General features: G+C 36.5%; 1 protein-coding gene and 1 long non-coding RNA gene across 3 annotated transcripts in view; both read right to left on the minus strand.

The window, feature by feature from the left end:
* Positions 1-11,157, minus strand: part of LOC128260480 (uncharacterized) — a 33,313-nt gene extending 22,156 nt beyond the window's left edge. The window contains exon 1 of the long non-coding RNA XR_008268138.1: positions 10,640-11,157. This is a non-coding gene — a long non-coding RNA (uncharacterized LOC128260480). The remainder of the gene's footprint in view (positions 1-10,639) is intronic.
* LOC128260457 (uncharacterized) overlaps positions 1-20,398 on the minus strand; it is a 110,414-nt gene that overhangs the window by 44,261 nt on the left and 45,755 nt on the right. The gene's annotated exons all lie outside the window — the stretch shown is intronic.

The following is a 20,398-nucleotide window of genomic DNA, read 5'->3' on the forward strand; positions in this document are numbered from 1 at the left end:
AAATTGATATTCCAACTTTATGATCCATGAAACTATCTACATAGCATATCTTTATAGCCTCTTACAAGCTCTTTGCTATTGAAATAATAATAAATTTCGATTCCCGGCAGGCAATTTTCATATTTCCGCATTTTTGTAAAGCAGACTTTTGATAATAAATTCGACAAATACACAAAATTAATAATTCTTAAACATTAAAAAAATGCAAAGAAGGGTTAAGGCTATGGGGTTATGATTTAGGTGTGAGTTTGGATTCGCTTAGTTTGAGGGTTTAGTTCAAAGGCCACCGATTAAAAGGTATTTAAGAAGGTCGCATTAGGCAAATGTTTTATGTTTAGCCAACAAAACTGAAAACATTATGCAAATCTCTTTCGAACAACGCCCCGAAAAATAAACAACTAACCGTTTTTTGTGTTTGATGAACGATTCAAAAATTTCAATTAGCGGACTTAATTATTTTCCTATTACAACGAAGATTTATGCAGATGGGAGGGGCGCGGCCAAAGGTCGTCAAACAAATCTCCAAAGTCCAGAAGCACTCAAAGCCAGTAAAAAAAGAAATTCAACCAACAATAAAAAAATAAAAACCCAAACGAGTTCAATTCAATTCAATCAACAAAGGAACAACACCGAAACAAAGTTCAAGGGCATTTACAGCTAAGAAACGATAGGAAACAATTTGTTGGCGCTTGTTATTATCTGCAAGGCCACCGAAAATCATATAAATCAATAAAAATAAAGGGATTTGGTATTAAATATTGATTGAAAAGTTTGCTTTCAGAAATCGCACCAGAGTGACATGGGCTCACATGGGAAAATATGGGCAGCAACAGAAACGTGGATTCCGATGGGGTAAACGGAGCAACGTAAATTGATTTACAAGAAATTCTCCCAACCCCCATACCCCAGCCATTCCATCCAAACTTTTTTCTGTTTTCAACTAGTCAGGAAAAAAATCAAGAGGAAATCGAAGGGAATTGGCTGGGAAATTGGCGGGGAAACAAGTGGGCGTGGCACTTGAGTCGATTACTGTCCAGCTCATTTGGCAGCCAATTAAGAGTAAATCTAAGCTCCCAACTCTTAAGCCACCAACTCACTACACTTTTCCTCTGAAAAACAAGGGCAATGAAGGAGAATAAGATGTGTGAGAACGGGAGGATGAATGAACGGATGCCCTCGAATGGAGGTAAATAAGTCCTCGATTGTATTATATAAACCCTCTAAGAAAAATCTTAAAATTTAGGGTCTCAAATATTATGACAACTACACAAAAAGGAAACCTTTAAAAAAACATTGTTTCTCATCCACCACAATTTTGTTTAAAAGCCTTCGAAACATATTTAATTACAATCTGCTAGAAGACTTTAAAATCTAGTAATTAAACATAATTTGAAAACCGAAATGAGTTTAAACTATGCAGTAAATTATCTCTGGCATTTTCAATTACACATTCGAAATTATGAAATATTTTGAAGAGAATAGCTAGGCTTCCGTTTTCGATTGACTGGTCACAATTTGAGCCTCAGAATGTCAGGAATGCCAGTTCCATGTCACAAAAGACGTACTCAGCACTTGTTGGCCATCCAGCTACACAACCAACCATCCAGCCATCCTTCTCGGGAAAATTCCCGCTTTGACACACATTTCCCAGAAGCCCGATACAAAACGGAGTGGGGTTTCGGGTGTTGGCAAGCCAACCTATTAGCCCACTCCATCAGGCTCATCAAAATCGGTCGTCATTAGCATTGGGGGAGCTGCCTGTTGTTGTGTGGCGTAATTAATGGCTTTGCCCCCCAACACACGCACCCATCCACCCATCCACCCATCTACCCATCCACACTTCCACCCACCACCCACTGCTCAGGTGGTAACAGGTTTCCAGAACATGGTAACGGTAGCACACACACACATTGGCGGCTAATTGGTTACATGGGAAAAATTGCATTCATCACGGCTCAAATGAAATACTGAAGCAGTCGATATCACATGTACAAATCCATACATATATATTATATAGTCGAATTTCCCCGATATATATTTAGATCAGCCGTCAATCGAATGCCCTGACCCAAATTACAATTATTTTTCTGGCCTCTGACGATAATTGAATTTTGGAAAAAATATAAATGAAAGCCTTGCAAAGACAACGAAAATATGCAAAGTTTTTGCAAATATTTTACAAGCGAACAGCGGAAATACGCTCAAATATTTTTCCAGCATGGCATACAGCAGGCATCATTTGGTTTGAAGTATGTTCGTTAGTTTTATTAAAATTTGAAAAAGTTGCCATTTACATTGTTGCATGTATTCTTTCAAATAATATAGAAAATTAATTTATATATATTTATACCAATTCATGGTTAGAAAAAAGCAATATTATGATACCTAATTAAAAAGTGAAAAATCTAAATAAAAATCCGCCTTTATTTAATTGTTTTTTCTATTACCTTACTGCAAATTGGCATTCAAAATATGAATATTTTCCATCTCCAGGCTAACGACAGCTGATTAATTGGCGATGCAAATCGTGGACTTTGCTTGTGGGTGAATGACTGTCAAAAAACAATCGACGAGGCTGTTAATTACGTGCGACCGATGGAAAAGGTTAATGTTAACATTTGTTTAACATTTCGCAGCCCCTTTTCCGTCGGGCATTTGTCAAACATTATTTTTCGGGCTTTATTCCCCCACTTTTGAGCCAGGTTTTCGTTTGGCATTTGCGCCTGCGCTATCGCATGATTGATGATGCCATAAGGAGCAAGCCCCGGCGACAAAAACAAAATACCCGTTAAAAACAAAAGTTCACAGGCCCCCCAGCTGATGAGGAAAATGCCCCAAACAAAAAAAATAAACACAAAATTAAATGAAAAACGACTTATGGTGACAAGGGAACGGGAGGGGGAGTGTGTGTGCCTGAGTGTGTGAACTGTAGCAAAGTGTCAACGAAGAAAAATAATAAATAAAAAACAGCTTAGGTCGGAAAATTAGTAACTCTGTCAACAGATTTTTAATTGGAAAGATTTATGGTACACAGATAGTAACATATGTATTTGGCATACAAACTGTTTTGTGTACGAAAATACGTTTTGTTGTGTTTTATTTTCTTTATATTTTGTTTTTAATTCAATCTCCCCAAAATGTATTTGTTTATTATTTTCTGTACTTAGCTCTTTAAGTACTTTGTTTTTGTATTTATTCATATTTTAAAATTTTCCAACGCATTACCAATTTTCTGACACCTCAAACTTATGTTTTGCAAATCTGCTTCCTGTTAACAAACAAGACTAAAGAATTTTATGAATCAACAAGTTTTTCAACACTATTATTGCCACCGCAGCTGTTTCCCAAAATGTATGTCTTCGCTTGTAATGCACTTTACTTTTTGTTGACAGATATTTTCGTATTGTTTTTATTGCTGGCCACCATTAACCCATCGACCAACTGACTTTTAACCGAAAAAATACCTTCATACGTATATAGTGTATAGAAACAAGCAAATCCACACAGCTCAAAATTTGTCGTACGTGATTGCCCAGTTGGTGGCTCTCCGCCCCCTAAAACCGCCCTTCCATCCCAAATCCCCCTTATTTCGCCTCACGAAATGCAAAATCACGTAGTGAGTGAGTGTGTGTGCGAAAGAAACTGTCATAAAATGAGATAAAAATCTCATGGAAATGCGACAGTGACTTGAGCTGATCTGAGAGTTGGAGCCTGAGACAGAGATTGAGATTGAGCCGAGAAAAGGAGCAGGGAAAAGCTGAGAAATATATTAAAAAAAATATCTATTACTGAAACGCCATTGAAAAAACAATCAGTACCTTTACAATTATGATAGGGCTCTTTTTTATTTGTAATTTGACCTATTTACGATCTTCATGGTCCCATTGGCCAAAAACCAAATTTTGACCTATTCCCTGCATGGTCACACTGCTATCTCTGCACAATACAGCTTTTTTCTCTTCCGGAATTCCTTTTTTAAAAAAAACTAATTAATTCGACCATAAAAACTGAAAATATTTTTATATTTTCCCTTTGACCTGTCAACTATAATTTTTTTAGTAATCATTTTTCCCAGTGCACGCATCACCGTTGACAGTGGCGGTTAAGAAGATTTACGTTTGTGTGTGTCTTTGGGGCCAGACAATAAAAAATAGTTGAAAACAATTTATAAACAGCAGCCACAAAAAGTGCCGCCAACGACCGTACTCTTAATTTTTTATGATTTTCCTTAAATTTTTTATGCGCAAAACATGCAAAAATTCAACGGTATGGTCGGGTAAATATTCAGTGTATTTACATTAGAGGCAGCAACAGCTGGTCAAGAGTTCAAGCACCCTCGCGCCTGCCTACTTAATATACTTTACCACAGCCCCAACATTTCGCGTATCTGTATAATCAAATGTGGGCGAAAATTGCGCTTGAATTATTACTGCTGTTTTCGCCTCACATAATGCAAATAATGTGGAAAATCCATCCGGTATAACGACAAGGTATTATGATTTAATTAGCACTTAACTTGAATCAATCAAATATTAAATCAGTCAATCAATTATGCAATTTTTTGCAGCTAAACAAGCATGAAATCTGCAGTCGTTTTTTCTTGGAAAAGTAGATTTCATTAAATGCAATTATAATTGAAATTGCATTGAGTACTAAATAAAATTATGCCATATTTATTGAGGATTTTTGTACATACATCTGTTAATTGTATTAGAAGACGCAAAAAGCTTATACTGCAGCCTGTCCTCGAAAATTCTGTGGACTGTCCACATGGGAATTTTTCGGCAACGGTCCCACAACTATGAACACACACTGTAGTTGGAGAATAGGCTTTGTCACCATTGTCCTCCCCCTTTCGGAAAAAATACACCCATGTGTTGGGTTGATTTACGATCTGGACCCACTGACTCAACAGGCTTCCTTCGGCGCCACACACACGTTATGTGTACGTATACATATATATAAGCTGGATTCTAATGCAGCCTCGGCTTAAATACAAACACAATCCTGACCCCTGGCCCCTGCGACCCCCCACAATTGAACAATTGAACGTGGGAATATTGAGCTTCCCCACATCTTCCATCTCCATCATCATCAGCGTCATCTTTTGTGCGGCACTTCTTCCATCGTAAATTACAATTTGTTGGCCAATTTTTGTCGATCTGAGCCGAAGATTTATCGGACAAATGACATTAAATTCAAGTTTTCCTGAGAACTTTTTTATTCTCTTTCAGTTTGCCTGCCGTCTTGGATTTAATATGGGTTTTATCGTTTATCTTGGGTTTAATTATTTATTTCTGTATCTGTTCAAGACGAAAGCTTTCAATAAACACAGTTAAATAATTGTCGAGCAATTTTAGAACATTAAATATCGATCAGAAGCAATGAAAGAATGTACCGAAGAAAGCTTAGAAAATATATATATATTTTTTGTATGCTCAGTTTATTAACTTAATACCCGCAGCTTTTGTTAATCTTTCGGGGGTGTGTTTTATGTTATGGATATATATAAATGGCAAGTTAATGAGCTCAAGTGGTGGAAATGTGGGCGTGGCAGGGGGAAAACAAAGCGAAGGGAGCAAAGACAATAATAAAATCAAATGAAACTAAATTAGTTGTGAAAATAATATTGGGGACGACTCCGTTGATCTTTCCATCTCCTTACCATCCTCCTCTTTTGTCCGCCCGCATAAAAAAAAAAAAACCAAAAACATATAAAATTTAACTGGACATACACACAAAAAAATATGTAGACAGTTCTTTATGTTTAATGACAGACATAAATTAAATTTTTTAAATTAAAATCACATATAATTATTTTTTAAAACAAGAAGCTTTAAAGTAAATACAATTTTAGTTTCATGTTTTGAAGTTCATATTCGTTGCCATAGCCTCAAATAAATTTTTTTTCAAAATTAACTGATAAAATATGTAGTGCATTCTTTGATTTATTTCTGTGTAGAGGAAAAGAGGAGTCCATAGACCTAGACCTGGTAGCATTTCCCATCAATTAAACTGACAGCAGCATGAGGCCATTACACGCTCATCAAAACACTTAACACACACACACTTTCTGAATGGTTGGGGGTGGTGTGGTGTGGTTGGGTTGGGTTGGGGTGGTAGTGTTGGAAAAGTGGGCAGGGGGTGGCTCGGGGCATTGCATTTTCCACTGCAAGTTAAGCAGCGTTGACCTTTCAGCTAAGCAAACACGCCGATGTCCAGCTGCACGCACTCAAAATTAAATGAACAAGTTCACATCGGACAGCAAAATAAAAGTACAGCGCTTAAATAATTAACCAAGAGCGGAATAAAGCTAAGAAAAGTGAACTTAAATTGAAGGTCAAAAAGGATAAAATGTTAATTACCGAGGGAAAAAAAATATTTAGTTGAACTACAAATAAAATAAAATCACACATTATATAAAGGAAGTGACACAAGGTTCATTGAATAGTTAGTGCCATCTTACTTTCTATAAGGACTTATAATTTGATCAACAAAACAAGAAAACGTTTTATATAAGGTATATAACGTATAACTTGCACTGCATGGCACTGCATCATTACAAATAGCTCAAGAGCAATCTAACTAATTAATCTTCGTTTCCCCATTTCTACCTCTTAGATGCCTTTTTTGCCCTTAAACTCAACAGCATTCACTTAACTGAAAATAATCAAATTCTGAAACGATGATTGGCAAGCGTTTTTGCCATTTTTTCCCCGGAAAGTTGCAATTGAAAAACGAATCTGAAAACGAAAACTTTGACCGTTTTGCCACTTGAACTGCACTTGTTGGGGCAGTCGCGCGTGCCAGATAAGCCTACAGAAACTAAACCCCCTTTATCATCCCATTTTTGTGTAGACTTGAGTGGGAATGTGTGAGTGTCTTTGTGTCATAGTACAAAGTTCCCAAAGCGGATTAATAACGCTAAAAGAAAAGTTTGCCAGCGGTTGGGACAATGAAAAGCAAGAAACCGGAAAGGAGTGGAAATGGAAGCATAATTTTAGGGAACATAACTTATCGCAACTCGAGTTAAAAAACTTTATCTAATGGCGTATTTCCCCAGAGTATTTGCGAAAGATTGACTTTTGAATTAAATTCAGTTTGTTTCGTGATACATGTTGTTGGCGAATTCGTTTTTGAATATTTTTAGAATTTATGGTACTAAGTTAAGAAAGGCCCACTGAAGTTTAAATACAAAACTTGATTAAGTTATTATTACTCACCTTTTCTAAAATAGATTATACAAAATTCGACATGGCCAAAGCTTAAACTTTCGGTGAAAATGTAGATTTCAATTAACTTAATGCCCCACAGAAATTAAGTCAAAGAAATTTCCAAAAACAACAACGACAACTCAAATTTTTTTCCAGTTTTGTTTTTTTTTTTTTGTTGGTTGTTAATGCATTTCCACACGCAAATGAAATCGAAACCTAAAAATCGGGTTAAAGCAAACAAACCAAACCAAAAAACCGAAAAACAAAAAAAAAAAAGATGCAATCTGGGGGAACGCGACCCTACACATGTTTCCACATTCTGTCGAATGCCGGGGAAAATTGAAAATTGTCAAAATGCGAAGACAACAAAAAATAGATGCAGCAGCAGCAACGGCGACAAAAAGAAAAGAAAGACGACTCGACGGCGTGAACAACAAATTAATCAATGTTAAAGGGATCCAAATTGGGGGGCGGGGGCGGAAAAGTGGGCGGGGTGAAGGATGAAACTGGGAATGGGGTATGCGTTTCAATTCCATTTTGTTGCGCTTCAATTTCAAAAACGAGAAAAGAAAACACGAACGAAAACAACAAAAAATAAAAACAACTTTCGTTTTCCTGCGCTTAGTTGAAATCATTAAAAAATAATCATCTTTCTGCTGGGTTTTCGTTTAATGTATTTTCTGCGTTTTCCACACACTTGTGCACTGACTTTTCCAGCCCACTGTGACCAAGTTTCGGTTCGTGCTAGAAAACCAAATCACTTTCTCCGGTTTCTCGGTTGTAGATCATTGGGTTTGGATTGTCCCCATGTTTTGTTTTACCTGGGCTTCAATTACTTCTAAGATTCCGGTGACACACAAGATGACGCAACTTTCTATCGCCCTATCTACCCCGAATCTCTCTGCTTTTCGCTCAGTGCACCGCATTGCACGACTTGGTTTTGTTTTGGTTTTGGTTTCGGTTTTCTATTTCTGTTTGTCGCTCAATTTCCTATTTTTCAGGTGCCGAGATGATTCGCTTTTTTGTGATTTCAATACCTGGTATTCGTGGAACCAATTGGGTATATGGAGTTGGCAGTGGTAGATCTCACACTTATTTAGCTAACTTCCGGGTAGCTCGTTTTAATTTATTTTATTATAATTTATTTAAATATCTTATTCAAATAATTATTATGAAAGCTTTAACTTTTAATATTTATTTTAATAACTAGATTTCAATTTATAAATCAATCTATATTGTTTCAAAAGTGGACAAAACATTATCTTCAGCATCGTTATGGTGAAACCCTAAGAGCTATTTTTCAAAAACACAATTTTTCAATATTCCATTTGAGCACTGAGTATCTTCAAGTCGTTCGAGGTGTCTGAATCTTTTTTTAAATAACTCAATTTGTTGCCGGGCCCTGTCAAACGTCAGCGACGTCTTTTCCTCTACTCTTTGAGTTCCTTTTACCTCACTGCGCTACGTAAACACACAAGATATATACACACTCCCCGATTTCTTCCTGTTTACGTATGTTTGTAGCTGCGCATTCGGTTCGGCAACAAATGCCAAACATGTGTGGCAAACGTGCGACATATTGAGCATTCCCCGAAATCTGAATCTGTAGCTGAATCTGAATCTGAATCTGAATCGGAATCCAAATCGGTTTCCCCGCTGTGCGGGGATGGATGGATGGGCGGTAAAAGAAAAAAAAAAACAGAATAACAACAACAAAATCAGAGGATGGGGGCGCACTCAGTGGGTTAAGGAATCGCCGAAACAGCGGGCGTTTAACTGCACGTTTCCTGCCATTTAATTTGATTAAAGCCTGGCGAACAAAATTCAGCCACGAGGCAAATGAAAAATATGACGTCCAAGAATCCGCGGAGGGTAGAAAACAAACCTCCGATCGAAGGCCTCAATCTTGAGAGCTCTTTGACTTGCGAAAAAAATTGCAAACCTTAACCTTCAAAGACGCGCGACAACAAACGAATCCAATTGCAATTCTTAGACTCTGATTTGGGCTCGGGTTTCTTTTTGTAGCCTCAAGTCAAAAAGGCCGAGACGAAAGGTAGCTCTATAAAGTACAGTGAGTAGCAAAATGTTTTTAACCCATTTTATTGAAATTTATATATATAGTAAACCATTTCCCATGATGTCTGGTTCATTGCATTATAATCCTAGTTCCTAGTACTACCTTTCAAAGGCATAAAAGGTTTATTATATTTATGTATATTTGAGCAAATGGAACCACTGTACTTCTACCTATATAGGGAATTTCGGGGGGTGTCCGGTTCAATTGCAGTTTTTTGGATGTGTTGCATACAGTATTGTTGTAATAGCCGGAGGCCAAAATTGAAAGCGGCACGAAGTGCACTTGATACGTTATGGTCATCGAATTACGGCTGAACTTTCTGCCCATTGCTTTTATTTGGTTAGTTTTTGCTGCATATTTAATATACCCTTGAAGTGGGTAAAAGCGCAGTTTAAATATGTATGTATGGTCATCACAGTCGATCACGATTTGGTTGTTCTTGAAGATAATGATAAAAACTTGTTTGATTTGTATTGATAATTATGTAAGCCAGATATTCTACAGCATAATCGTAATCGAAATCGTAAAAGAAAATAAAACTTGTGTCACTAAAACATCATTAGATATAAATACAAATAGATTTCTGTTAACTACCATATCTTATTTATATGGTACCATATCTTAAACTTCTTATTTCAAGAGATAGAGATAAAAACTTGGTACAACAAATGATTATTAGATCTAATAAGCTAATAGGGTATTCAATAATTCGATTTCCGATTACCAAGCCTTACTTTACTGCCTCTTTTTTGGGTTTAGCCTTGGGGCTAACTGATTTTTTGCTTGCCCTTTTAATGGGAAAAGGGGTTTCTTATTGGATGGGGGGCAATTGCATCCCCACACACACAATGATTTTGATTTCTTTATCGCTTTCGTTGGTTATTTTTTGTATTGTTTCAACCTTTTCTTTACGTTCTTTTCTTTCTGGCAAGAATAGTTCCAGGAAAAAATTAAAATGCAACTGCGTGTTGAATTTTTAAATATGCAACTTGGATTTCGGGCGTTTTTTTTCGAGGCCAAGAAAAATTACAACAATAAATAAGGGTCTTGAGAAAAGAGGAGGAAGATGGGGCAAAAAGGGTTAAGTGCAGGAAGCCTCTCTTTCGATCGTCGGATCGTAAATTACGGGAACAGAGGGAGGAGAAGGGGAGCAAAAGGACTGGAGAGCAATTATCAATAAGAAAAGAAGAAGCAAAGCAATGAAATAAACCAAGTATAATTGCACACAAAACACACACACAAACACAACGAGTGTAACACTGGCTTACACACAAATTAGTCACAGTTCGATTTTTTAATCTCAGATCGTTATCGTTGTTGTAATCTTCTCATGCACTTTTGTTTTTACCTTTTTTGAGCCGACGATGATGAGTTGGAGTTGTTCTTGTTTCTGTTTCTGTTCTGTTCTATTCTCTTTTTTTTTCTTTTTCTGTTTCTTTATGCTCCTTTCTTTGTTGTAGTTTTATTCTATCCTCTTTTCTATTCTAGAGGCGATCGCTTCTTTTTTTCAAGTCACTGCACTTTTGTTTTGCTGCTGTTTTATATTCTTTGACAGCTGTGTTGTTGCGACAAAAAACCGCATAAAAACAATAATAATTTGCAGCACGTTTCGGGCTGTTTCTTCGGTTCGCACTTGTTGCTTGCCACAAAAAATAATATGAATTCTTGAGCACACACGACTACGCAAAACAAAAAATGGTTTCGATTCTGTGATTTAAATCAGCAGATTTTTGACTTCGAATCAAGTAGTTTCTCAAAGATTTAGCACGACTGCAGCTGCATTTTATTGCAACCGTTTTTTCAAAAGTATTCAATTTAAACGCCAGGCGCGCGCGAAACAGCGAACGAACCGCTCACGACGAAAGTTCGAAAGCAACAGAAAACGCAAAACAGCAACCAACGGTCTCACGCCGCACACCGGAGAGATAGAGAGAGAGCTCTCTCGCGCCAGAGATGCCCGCTCGCAGCGGCAACAAGTTAGAAAACAGCTAGAAATGAGCTAGTCTAAGGGTGGTGGTAACGTTTAACTTTCATTGTCATTGATTCTATTCCATTAGAATGCTGGTAATTCTACTGGAATAGATGTAAAATGGCTTCTATAAAAATATCTCGATTTCCATCTTTTCAGACATAATATCTCTCTAAAAATGGTATCTCATTTTGTTCGCACTTGCTATTTATTTTTTGCAAGTCCACCAATACTTTTTATTAATTAAATAATTTTGTTTATGTTTTGTCAGACATTAATGTTAGTGCTAAAAACATTTCGACTTTTAAATTTCCACAAAAGCTTCATTGTCTTGTAATTAAGATATGTAGTTGTGTATACTTAATAAACAATCTATACAGCTGACAAAAAGGTAAATTTTAAAATTTCTTAAAATCAATTATATAAACTCAGGCTAAGCAAACTGCCAAGCTTATTTGGTTATGGCTAATAAATCTTCTTCGTGGAAAGCTAAGCTTTTTAGGTTTGAAACAATATTTAAAAAATAATTTTAGCTTACCATGACACTATTCAAAAATTTAATATTCAATGAATTTTTATTTTATTGGCAACTATAATTATTGTCACAGGCTCGCAGATTCATATCTGGCTATAAAGTAGCTAAGTCAACAGCACTGTTGAATTGCTCTCGCGCTCGCCGCATACAGTACACGCCAGTAAATTGGTAGTGTCTGCAATAGGCACAAATATTGAGCTATAGAATATTTTGCGCATTTAAAACTGATACGTCATTTAAAACGGTTGCATTTGGTTAAACAAAAAAACAGATTTATTGATGGACATAATAGTTTTCCGATTTTCCCTGAATTTTTTTTTACCCGGTTCCGCTCGACTTACCACCACTGTAGATGTTGGATTTTATGAATGAAATTGTTATTGTTGATTGGTAAAGGGGTGGGTGGTAATAACATAATGGTAAGTTTCGGGGAATCGCCAAAAAAACACTAATTTAATTCGCATTGTGTGACTTTTATATCCACTTTCAGTATTTTCAATCGAATTTTGGGCATTTCTTATAGGTTTCGCAGACTTTTTATTAGCAAACTAGTTTATTATTAGTTTATTTTCCTCGGTACAAAGAACTCATTAAAGGCGATGGTAATAACCATATTATTAACCATAACTCTTTGATACTAATTACATAAACTTTTAAGAATTCACAAAACTTTTATGCTTTTACGCCAAATATTTACTTATCTTAATATCATGAAGACATAAAATTTCAATAAAAGTATAATTCTTGCATTTCTTTTAATTTTGGCCACGTTACAACGAAAAAGCTCTCATCATATTTTGATTTTCAAATCTATGAAAAAAAAAAAAATCGTTTTTGCATGAAAATCCTGGAAGGCTCAAATCATGAATTTTCATACCTCGTTAAAATCAAATGGTGTTACATCCTTTAAATATAAAATTAATGTTTTGATTTGCTCAACAAAATATTTACCAGAGTATCTGCCAAAATCCCCTTGTATTTTATTATTTTATTTTAACAGCGCAGACTCAACTGCTGCACCTTGTGTGAGGAAAAGAGAGAGGAAAGATAAGCGATGCACACTCCTTCCCTTTCTTTTTCACCACCGCTATTTTGCATGACGCACCCGCATTTGGAAGAAGAAGAACCTACAAAACAGTCGCGTCTGCGCAAAAAAAACTCCACCAACAGACAGAGATAGTAGAGACCCATCGAGGGGATGGATAGAGGCGGGAAGTGCGGTAGAGGAAGCGGGAGGGGAGATGGCGTTAGCCGATTGAGAACAATAGCACCGGAAATTGCTGCATCTGTTGTTGCTTTGTCGCCGACGCTCTTCTTCTTTTTCTACTACTACTCGTTTTGCTCTTCCTCTTCTTTGGTTTGCCACACCCCCCGCCTTTTTTATTTTTGGCTTTGTTTTCTTTGCTAAACTGTCGCTGCACTTGAAGTTCGCGCCATCCCTTTCTGGCCCATTGTTCCTATTCTTATTTTCCACAGAAATTCTCAATTGCGGCCAGTAAAAAATAAAAAATAAACAAACAAAGCAACTACAAATAAAATGTATATAAGGAGTAGGAACAAAAAAATAATAGCAAAAAGGCGTTGACAGACGTGGCAAATGGAAAATCAAGTGCAAAGTGCAACAGTTGCGTACAGTCGCGTCGCGAATTATTGCCTCACACTCTTTAGTTTTAGCCACCCACGCACCCACATGTAAAAAAATTTCAATAGAACATCTATCAGTATATTTTTGCATATATATATGTATGTACATAAATGACACTTTATACATATGCAAACATATCCACAATAAATAAATAAATCATTATAATACACAGTCTTCTTGTAATTGTTTTAATATTTTTTCATTGTGTTTAAATGAAATTTATTTAATATCAATGTTATCCCATATTGACTTAATTTGTCTACAATTATTTTTTGTGGTGCACTCAAATGAGGAAGGCCCTCATTTCGACTTCCGTTAATGCTCTGCGCATGTTTGCCAAATATTGGAAACCTTTATTTTGAGGTAGCTGTTTGCAGATGCTGAGCGCCCGTTATTTAAATCTTAGAATATGTTCCCTTTGATGTGTTGGTTTTATGGCACTCGATATCCTTGTAGTGAAATTTAGCATTTTCTATCGAATTATTGTTGCTTTCTTTGAACTGTAAGAATTATTAAGAACTCAAACTCACTGTTTAGGTAAAAGATTTATTTAACATTTAATGGGAATCATAATGGTTGACCATACTAAGCACTAAATACTTACAAATTACACAACTACATAATTTTCAATGAAAAAGATTATAATCTATTGTCTGATATCATAATCAAGCATCTGTATTACAGATTTTTATTAAACAGTTAACCAACAGTATCCTCTTTTTTAGCACATGTGCTTGCTAGTTTAGTAATTATTTAGTTCGTATAACTATTCCCCTTAAACTGGGCATCGAGTTCTTTGTCTTCGAGTGCAAACAGTTGGGACCACGGGGCGTATGCTTGTTGTGTGCACAGTGATAACATGATTAGAGCTTTCAGCCCAGCAATGAATGCACCTGCATTGTCGGGGCCCCAGAGATATCCAGGTAAATATGTATTTAGCAAGTGCTGCTGCTCCTCCGGATTCACCTGACGGCCAGAGACAGAAATCATGGAGATAACTCGCACACACAACACATCTCTGCCTCGTTCGTTCATTCATGTAATTTCGCTTTTAGTTTTTCATTCCTTTTCCTATAGTTTGATCTCCACACCGTCAACCCACCCCTCCTCCGTTGGCTGTTAAAAATTAAAGATAATTATGATTACCAACAGACAGAAGCAGCAGCAGAAGCAGCAGTCGCACTTGAAGTTGCCAAGCAGAAATCATTCATGCAGGCAGCAGCGCCACACAGATACGAATTGTGGTGTGCATGTGTGAGTGCGAGTGCGAGTATCTTTGAGATACAGATACGCATCGGACAGCAGAGGGCCAAAATAAAAGAAAAAAGAAACAAAACGTAGTGAGGGTTCTTAGGCTAGTATTTTCGACTAAGAGATACCCGCTGATAATACTACTTCAATGTTCGGTGTTAAATGCGGTTTTGTTCATGAAAATCCTTATAATGTTGTTAATTCGCTTAGGATATATATTAGTTAAGACTACAGAAGATATGTGAGATATATTGGTTGATTTAACTAGTATAATATCGGTGTTCAGTTTTAAAGGTTGTCATAAATCTTAAGAACTAGGCATATGAATTTTAAGAGTTAAATGTTTTCTTTGCACTTTTTGTTATGTAATATACCCCCAACATTATACAATTGCTAGGTACAAAATAAACGAACGACTGAGAGACAGCTTCAGTTCACAAATGATTATGATAAAAAACACAGCCACAAGAACGACAACTTTGAAACAGGTAAAGAACATCCATCGTTGTGTTTTATATGTTTTGTTGTGCCCTTTGTTGTTGCTTGGTTTTCCTTTTCTTTACTATACGCATATAAATAAATTGAGAACAAAATGAAATATATAGATAAGAGCAATGGTATACCCTGCAAAGTATAATAAATACTCTAAGGTTTTAAGTAAGAATGATACACAGATCAAACTGTATAGTTTTTAAATTATTAAAATATTTTATTTAAAACAATTTAAATATAAAACAACTTAAAATATATAATGCCCTATTTATTCCTATTACAGGGTAGCCGACAGATGAAAGGGATGGCGGAGGAGGGGTGGGATGAAGGGTATCGAGGGTAAAGAGGCTTAGACAGGCTCACATGCTGATGAACGGCGAAAAAGGGGCGTGGCTCTGGAGGAACGCTCTCACAAAAATATACACAGAAAAAATGTGATAATTTAGAAATAATACACATGTTATATTTGCATATCCATGCAAACGTTATTTAATAATACTCTCAAAATCAAAAAGTACAACAAATATTTGTCCAACTTAAATAACATAGACCATTGTTCTGTAATATAATATTTACAAATTGTATCCAATGTTTCATATTATATATTAAGCAACTACAACAATATCTGAAGCACTTGTTTATTTCTTTTAGTTTAGATTACATTTTAAGTTTTAAATGTGATAAAATATCTAGGTACTCAGCCGTTTTTTAAATGCTTAAAAATATTGAATATTTTGAAAAACATTTAATAAAATTTAAAGAATATACCGCAGTGTACTCAAATACATATACGATAACGCCACAGGCGCAATGAAATTTTCGGCTGGTGGAAGAAATTAAGACAAATCAAACAGGTTTCTCGCCGGTCCTGTTTCCCCTATAACCCTGCCCCCTCCTTTCCGATCCGGCTCTTCAAACGCGCACCGCCAAAAGGTTGAAGGCAGTATATATCAGGTAGGAGACGATGTTACCTTACCAACGACAACGAAGGAAAATGATTTCGTAATTAGAAAATTAACAAGTCATTTCTCAATTGCGAAGGGGCGGAAAAAACCCGTGTGAAAATGCGCGCAAAGGAAAACGACCCCTGGCGACAGGACTTCGGATTGGATGGTCTGTTATTTTAGAGCGGGTTAAGCCCCTTTTTCCGGCTAACCGCAGATAAATCAAGGGAAAAAACAAAGGTTCGGTGACAGGACGCCGAACCCGTAGAAAAAACTCCACTCGAAATGCGTCATAATACTGCATTCAGTCGCAGAAAACGAGGGCTTTTAGTTGGTGCGATGGAAAGGGGAACAGCACGTGTTAGGACCTCCTGATTTACTACGATTAAAATCGACAGGGTAAACAGCAAAACAACTGCTGGGCGACAAAACAGGTGGGGCAAAATAAATCTATCAGCAGCTCAACTAGAAACAACACAAGCAAAAATAAAAGAGACGCGGAAAAGGAAAATTGCAATGGAAATTGCACTGAATATAGAGCTGAAAGGAAATGCAGATGTCATCGGACCTAAGGGTCCTTGACACTGACCAGCTGACGTCTTCGGGATAATAATTACTAATCTGAGACAAACTGCTTTTCATACGCAAACAGATGAGAGATTAACTTGTTTACCCCCAGTTGGCATTTAAAAGCATTAATTTAAACTGAAATTATTTTTTTTTAGGGCTGTTAAGTCTAAGATTCAATAAGGATGTTCAAAGATAAAAATATTTAGTATTTAAACTCTTTCATTTTATATATATTTTGTTACTTTTTTGGGCATAGTATATACTTTTGTACTAAACACTTATCATTTCCAATCACGTAGTTCTTTAGTTTTATTAATTTTCTGGACTCACAACTTCGATTTGTGTTCCTATTTCCATCAGTCCTTTCCGCTGACCCTTTTATTTATTTCCTATAATTTAGTCTTGAGCGTCGTCAAAAAACGAGCAACATCAAAGCGGATTCCTTTCGGTTGTGATTAATGATCCGCACCGCATCAGCTGTCAATTGGCCATCAAATGGCCCACCGAGAGCCAGAAAAAAAAGACGGCCCCCTTGTCAACCCATTTCAGAGATTCCCTCTAAAGCCCGCTGATGCATCCAACATAAATATGCATTAAAATCTTTGCAAAAAACAGAGAGAGAGTGAGAGATGGAGAAAAAAACGGCCAAGAAATATTCTGCTGTTCAGTTGGCCCGAGGTCTGCATTAATGCAATATTCCCTCACTCTATCGTTTATTTTATTTTCCATTTTTTCCGCCTCAAAACTTGACAAAGGTCCAGAGACGGACGAGGATCCCTGAGACATTTCAGGAATTGACCACACACAGTCGGGTTGGACATGGTAAGGCCCTGTAAGCGGTACTTTTCGCCCTCGGTCAAAGGTTTATGCGGGCTCGTAATCGGAGTGATCCATTCTATGGGCAGACCCAGACTCCGCCCCTCAACTTTCAACACGGCCATCAAGTGGGCCATAAAAAATGCTTCCAGACTCGCCCATAAAATGTTCAATTAATTGGGAAAGCTGGGGAGCAAAGCCAGCAGAGATGTCACCTTACTTTTCGAATCGAACGCTAATTAAAAACCCATGAAAACTCTGATCTAAGATGGTGGGGTGGGAACCAAGCTGCCTGCTTATTAACGCGGTCAGCTTTTCTCTCATTTAAAACAGGGTAATTTTTGAGTAAGTTGGACTTGCACACATAACATTACTTCCAAATTATATTAGGTTAACCTATTTTAAATGTATTCTTATTAATGGGAAGTATTCAAGCTAACAAAAATATAAAGTTTGCTTTGGAAGTTTAAATAAATATATCTTTTTGTTTTAAGAACGTTGATGTTCTTTTTTATTATCTTGTCCCTTAAATAATGTATCACATTAATAATGCATTATTATTATTATTATTAATATAGTAATTTTTAGTATCGTCATTTTCTTGAATACTGGTCCTAAGCAAGAAGTCTTTTATTTTACAACCATTTTTTTATAATTTTTATAAAAACCTTTACCAGGTACCTCAACGTCTATAGACTCAATCTATTATTTTTCCCGTTTGATTTCTATTAGAGCAGAAGAGAACGGGAGGCGCCCTGTCATAATTATGGCCACCACTTTGGCCGAATGATATGATTGAAGTGCCGGGCCTGCATTTGCATAATGAAGTCGTTGGGGTCACCACTCCACTTCAAATCACTTTGGATCACTTTGGATCACTTTGGGTCACTTCACGACGCCACACAAAGCGATGTTCTTATCCACAACAGTTTGTTCTTCTTCGCCCAAACCTCAAAAAAAAAACAACACCAAGATCTGGCCTTATTACGATCATTGTTATTACTATTACTCTTCGAATGCTATGTTGTCCCAGAATGTTTGATTTGGTTTTATGCATTTTTAACGGGGTTTTCCAAGAAATCGTCTCTGTTTTTACAATCCATATGCGGCCCCAATGAAAGTGTTATAAATATGTATGGATATTGGAAAAGTGGAAGGGGCCGATCGATTGGCTAAAGCTTTCCAAGTCGTGACCGAAAGTGAAAATATTGGTTAATTGATAATGACGCTGAGATGTGGTCTTTTGTATAAAAAAAAACCTTGGTTTCAATATGAAAAAGTTTTAAAATAAGATTTTAAGTTCATTTGGGATGAATTAAATTCTTAGTCACTGTTTTGTAATTTTCCAGATATTTTCAAGGCTTTATTCTTTCGAAGCCCACTGTTCTCAGCTAGATCGATTGAGAATAAAGATGATCTGCTGCTGATCGCATCAACAGGAAATCGAATGCAATTAAATATGAATCGAAGGAAAAGTCTCGCATCCACTCGACCAAAATGAGTTTGCATTGCACGAGCTGAGATCGATGCAGAGTGAGAAAATAGGTTGGTTTTTTCTTTGACTTTAAAGTTTTTAAATATTCTTAAATACTTAATACATTTTCCCGTTGTCGATATAAATTTATTAACAATATATATTAGGGGGCACTAACAAACATATTGTCTAGAAATAAAAGGAAATTTCTTTCAGTGTAAAATGCTTGGGAACGAAGCGGAATGGAACGCGTTACCCATTGATAAGTTTTTAAAACGGAATTGCTTTTCTTGCTTTGCCTTCGCTTAATGAAAATTTGTTTTTGGGGCGGAATTGTTTGTTTTCCCAACACACAAATACACACCACAAATTGCCAGAAGCGCGAAGATCAGAACGGAATCGAAAGGCAAAAAAAAAGGAAAATGAAAATGAAAATAAAAATATTACAGAGAATTCCATTGGACATGGAGATGCAGCGGTGGATCTAGATCTAATTCAATTAAGATCCATAGACAATCCCCAGCGTTAACTGGCGCCCTCGATGGGGTGGCTGTGGCCCATTCCTTTTCCCTTTCCGGACTTCAAATGTGGCCGCATTTTAATTTCGTTTAATTATCGTTAATAAAGCGTTGATGAAAGTCTGAAGCGCAGAATTGGGGCTGCCTTGCCTTGTGGCTATGGGCCAGATCAGATATGGTTTGGCCTAAAAGATTGCTGCAAGTTTAAGTATCTTCACTTTACTGTTTGTTGGAAGTCAGGGTCAAAAGTATTTGTAGTGTGTTCCTTAAGGAAGTTAATGTTAAGACAGCATTGACATAAAAGTTGCCCATCAATTTTATCGAAAGAGTAATTATAAATAATATAATTATTTAATTTGCTAAAATGGCTTACATTTGTTTTTAAATGCCTATGATATGAAAAACTTGTTGAGTTTTTAAAAAAATTTTAAAATTGCTTAAGGAGATAATAAATATTTCAAAACAGAATGTTGAACAGCTTTATATTAAAGGCCTTTGAGAATAATAAACACTACCATAACTATAACTATCTAGAAATGCGAGTTGGGTGAAAAAATAAATGGTAATCTAGTGTCTCCCACCTGCATCAATAGCTATTTATTAGATGCTCCACAACCTCTGGCAGAAGCCATTCATCTCGCTGCTTGATTCCCGGCTTGCCTGACTCTTTCCCCCCAACTTGTTGGTTGTAGGTGTTAATTCCCCCAAGATACCTGACGAGGGCACACAGTACCTTCATTAGCGACCAGACCTCCCACTCCCAGTAGTCCCACTACTACTCCTCATCCTCCTCTTGATACTCGATTTGGCGGCATTGTCCTCAGCACGAATCTGTTTTCACACCTTTACCGGTAAGCCACATCACAGAATCACAGAATCACAGAATTGGAGAA

The sequence above is a fragment of the Drosophila gunungcola genome (assembly GCF_025200985.1).
Source record: "Drosophila gunungcola strain Sukarami chromosome X unlocalized genomic scaffold, Dgunungcola_SK_2 000023F, whole genome shotgun sequence".
Lineage (NCBI taxonomy): Eukaryota > Metazoa > Arthropoda > Insecta > Diptera > Drosophilidae > Drosophila > Drosophila gunungcola.